Source organism: Solanum dulcamara, chromosome 3 (genome assembly GCF_947179165.1).
Source record: "Solanum dulcamara chromosome 3, daSolDulc1.2, whole genome shotgun sequence".
Taxonomy (NCBI): Eukaryota; Viridiplantae; Streptophyta; class Magnoliopsida; order Solanales; family Solanaceae; genus Solanum; species Solanum dulcamara.
In genome coordinates, this window is record NC_077239.1 from 68,402,300 (window position 1) to 68,407,771 (window position 5,472).

The window sequence follows — 5,472 nt, forward strand, 5'->3', positions numbered from 1 at the left end:
TCTTCACTAGAAAAAAATGGGTTGATTTGGTCAATTGGTCCACAATCACCCAAACAGAGTTATACTTACCTAATTGCATGGGTAATGCAGACACAACATATATAGTAATACTCTCCCACTTCCACTCGAGAATAGGTATCCTTTGCATAGGACCAACCAATTTTTGATGTTCGTACTTTACCTATTCGCAATTCAGACACATATCCATAAAATCAATAATGTCCTTCTTCATGCCACACCACCAATAGTGTTATTTCAAGTTATGAAACATCTTTGCCACTCTCAGGTGAATAGAATACTTGGAATAATGAGCCTCTTTCAATATCAAACGTACCCAATTTCCAACCTTGGTCACACAAATGTGACCATTAATACTCAAAACTCCCTCCAAATCAAGAGAGGCTGGTTTACCTTCACCTATTAATACTTTGTCTCGAATGACCCTCAACTTGTCATCCTCAAACTGGTGTGTGTGAATCCGGTCTATCATAGTAGATCTAGCTTCCACAAAGGCTAAAATGCTATGATGTATAGAAATATCAAGTCGAACAAACTACCTAGCCAACTATTGAACCTCCAAAGCCAAAGGCCTCTTATCCGCCTTAAGAAAGGTTAAACTACCCATACTAGATGCTTTGCAACTCAGGGCATCCTCTACAACATTAACCTTACTCGGATGATAAAGAATGATGATGTCATAGTCTTTCAATAAATCTAACCATTTACGCTGCCTCATGTTCAGATTTGGCTAAGAAAAGATATACTTAAGGCTATGGTGATCAATAAAGACCTCAAAATGCACCCCATAAAGATAGTGCATCAATAACTTCAGAACAAATACTACCGCCGCCAACTCTAAGTCATGGGTATGATAGTTCTTCTCATGTACCTTCAATTTTTGAGAAGCATAAGCTATAGTTCTACTCTTTTACATTAATACACCACCTAAGCCAACCCCCGAAGCATCACAAAACATAGTAATTCTTTGAGCTTTTGAAAGATCTCCTCACACTCATCAATCTCTCAAAATGCCATGGTCTTTTGAGTTAGCCCAGTCAAAAGGGCTACAATGGACGATAAACCCTGAATAAATAGATGATAATAGCCTGCCAACCCAATAAACCATCGAATCTCAGTAACTGAAGTAGGCCTAACGCAATCAAAAACCACTACAACCTTGGCTGAATCGATCATAATACCATCCTTGGTCGCCACATGACCCAAGAATACCACATACTCAAGCCAAAACTCACATTTGGAGAATTTAGCATACAACCTCTCCTCTCTCAATCTCTGAAGGATAGTCTTCTAGTGACTAACATGATCCGCCTCATTCTTGGAATAAACCAAGATGTCATTAATAAACACAATCACAAAAGAGTCTAAATAAGGTCGAAATACTTTGTTCATCAACTCCATAAAAGCAGTCGGGGCATTAGTCAAACAAAAGGACATAACTGCAAAGTCATAATGCCCATAACGAGTCCTGAATACAATCTTTGGATATTATATTCTCGAACTCCCAACTGATGGTAACCCGACCTCAAATTAATTTTAGAGAATACCGATGTACCATGAAGTTAGTCAAATAAATTATCAATGTGAGAAAGATGATACTTGTTCTTGCTGGTAACTTTATTTAGTTGTCGATAGTCAATACACATCCTTATAGTACCATCGTTCTTCTTCACAAATAAAACTGGTGCACCCCATGGTGATACACTAAGTTGAATAAACTCCTTCTTCAATAAATCTTCTAATTATTCTTTCAACTCCGCCGAAGACATCCGATAAGGAGAAATAGAGATGGGCTTGGTGCCCGACTCCAAATCAATCACAAAATTGATATCATGGTGAGGAGCAACACCCACCAAGTCTATAGGAAACACATCCATTAACTCAGTCACCACCCTCGTAGTCGTTAAAAGAGATGACTCCTTAGTGAGATTACGTACATGAGCCAAATAATACAAAAATTCCTTATCCATCAAGCGACGATCACAAATATAAGATATCACCCTCTTAGGATACGAACTTAGATTATCCTTCTATACCAAGCTAGGAAAATCGGGATAAGCTAATGTTAGATCTTTGCAAAATAATCTAATATAGCATGATAGGGAGACAACCAATACCCAATATCACACTAAAATAAAGCATGTCTAATAAAATCAAGTTAGCAATGGTCTCTCTACCGAAAATATCACCAAACATCCTCGATATACCCGATACACCACAAAGGACTCACCTACTGGGATAGAAACAATAATAGGCATAGTAAGAGGCTCACACACATAATCACTACCCATATGAAAATAGGTAGACACAGACGAATAAATACACCCTAGATCAAATAATCCTCAAGAAAAATGCTGGAAAACTAGAACAATATCTATAATAACTGCATCAGAGGCCTCTGCCATAGATCTACCTAGTATAATATAGCATAGTGAAAGGTCACCTCTAGCATGCGAACCACCATAAGCACTACCTCTAGATCCATTTGGTACTACCTCTTGTGGCCTGTGTAGTACCTCGAACGGCTATAGCGGGAGTAGAACGAACAACCAATGTCTTAGGCCTTCTAGTAGAAAGAGCACATTTGGGGCAATCTTGGGCATTCTACCTAAACTCATCACACACAGAGTAACCTTGAGGACCTAATCCCTGCGGAGGATAAACAGAAGTGTCAATACATTCTTTAGAGCCAAAGAACTACTATAACTAGTTTGACCTGATCTAGATCCACTTGTACTATTTGAGCCCTGAATAGATACCTAGACTGGTATGCCCTGATAACCATGGTACCTAAACTCGAATGCTCCTGCGCCTAGAGGAGTAACCACCAAACTGACCCTGACGACGGAACCTTTTGGCTCCATCTTGTCTAGCTTGCCTAATACTCTCTATTATCCTGGCATGGTTAATAACACTCTGAAAGGTACCACCAGATAGCACAATAGAGGTTGTAGCCTCCTAAAGATAACCAGTGAATCCCTTTACCAGTTTGCAAATCCATTCAAAATCAGTGGGAATACTCGATATAGCATAGCGAGCCAACTCATAGAAACAAGCCTCATACTTAGATACAGATAGGGAGACCTGCTCCAGTCTATCAAACTCATCTCTGCGCTAATTACGAAGGCTATAAGGTATGAACCTCTTAAGAAACATCTCTAAAAACCACTCCCAACTCATCATTAGGGAACCAGTAGGCCTACGAGCAATAGCCAATCTCTACCACTCATTGGCTACCCCTGTAAACTAATATGAAGTGTAAGCTACTCTATATACCGCTATAATACCCAGGTTGAACAACTTGTCCTAGCACTTAGTCAGAAAGTCTCCGACCGTACCATCAAATTAGGGAAGTACTAATCGAACAAACCTCTCAAAGCTCTTTTACTTATCTACTGACAAAGAAACACTAGCAAAAACTAGCAGAGTTGCAAATCTCAAAGGTACGATAAAAGGCATAGAAGAAGAACCTAGAGTATGAAATCCAACATTAGGCCCCTAAACTAATGTTGTAGTAACAACTACGATAGGAGAGCCTGAGGTATCTAAAGAACACTAGCAATCGGAGCACTATCCAACCTAGCCAATAGTCTAACCAATAAATCCTGAAGCATCAAAGCACTATCAGGGATAGTAGGACGCTGGTCTGGCTTGTGCTCTTTAGTCTGCTGCTTATAATCATCTTTGTGCTTATATACTGGCTAGTGCAATGACTCTCTATCTCAGCCACGAACAGGTGCCGCTCCCCTCATTTGGCCTCATCCTCTGACTTTTCTATGTCTTCTACCTCACCCACGTACTAGGGCTCAGGCAGCCTATGTAGCCTCACCCTCGGTAATTATGGCTTTAGTCCTCACCATCTATGCAAAAGAAATAGATTAGAGGTATACAATACATGATATGAATAACTTGTATGAAAAGAATCAAAAAACAGAATTTCTCCTCACAAATATCTTGTAGCCTCTCCAAGATAAGTAAACTCTACTAGATACCCTATTTTTTAACTTATTAGATAGGTGAACCTAGCGCTCTTATACAAATTTTTAACAACCCAAAAACCGAGGTCATGATGCATACATCCCAAACTCCATCCTAATGTGTAAGCCTAAAAGTAAAACCATAAGAGACTCCCAAGGAGAAGTCCGGCCATAAATAAATACACTAAAATGGCCACAATGAAATTATCCCAAAACCTGAGGTCATAAGCTTTAAAAGCATCTAATAAATTTGATAAAATCTGATATACATCATAAGTCTTCAAATAATAATAAAGACTGAAAATAAAATCTAGAACTAATGGCGGTCTGAATCCCAAGACCTTACCACTAATCTGAATAGTAAGCTATCCGCAAGAAAGAGAGAGATCATCTACCACGTGAAATATCCTGACTAGGATCTGCATCAAAAAGGGGTATAAAATTAGGGAAGAGTACAATTTATATGTACTTAGTAGGTTTAACCGACTGAGTATAAGGACTTAATAAAAAATATGAAAGAAACTAAGGAACGCTTCCACCTACACGCAAACATTCCTACTCCGACTACGCTGTGCTAATTTATATAGAATAGCGTAAATAAAATAAACACATGGGTACAATTCAATATCACAGTTAAACAAATAGGTCCAGTATCACACATATCAATGCAATGAAATGCAATATGATGATGTGATGATATGAGTGTATATACCTGCTGAGTTGTGCTACCAAGCAGAACCCATGGGGGTCTCGCAGACCATATACCTCATCACAATCTTAATGTATCAACTAACTCACCGCCAAGCTTAGGGACAAGAACTCATGATATTAATATTTCTTCCGCTTGCCACCTCCTCATGGTCAAGGATATATGAAAGGTGTCATATTTTCTTTCTCAGAAATAATTTTCCATAGTCCTCAACCTACCAATGATCAATGATAATATGAATGAGGATACATGCATTCACATCATATTAGTCATGGGGGCAATATACAACTCCACATGTAATACAAGGTTCAAATTTTCTCAAAACTTAATTTAAACATGATATTCACCCTCAATAGACTGTAATGGAAGGAAATGTCTTAAATTAAGTGTTCACCCGTTTCCTATTATATTTCAATACTCATATATGCTCAAAACCTCCAACTCAACCCCTCATGCGGGCATTTTAATTCAAATAATCATTTCACAACTTTAACTCATATAAGTCATGGATTACACAGTCTCAACACTTTTTTTTTTTTTACGGGAACAGACCCTACACGAGGCTCCCACCTCTCGTGCACAGCCAGGGGTTGAGTCGCACACCCCCAAGCCTTATTATACATAAAACAGAAAAATACACAGAAGGAGACATAAACCTAACCTCCAATCCTATGGTGGTTCATAAGTCGGTCATCCTACTAAGGTCAGCCAACTCATCCCCGATACAAACACACGAAAAGGAAACCTAAAAACTATGCACCTAAAGAA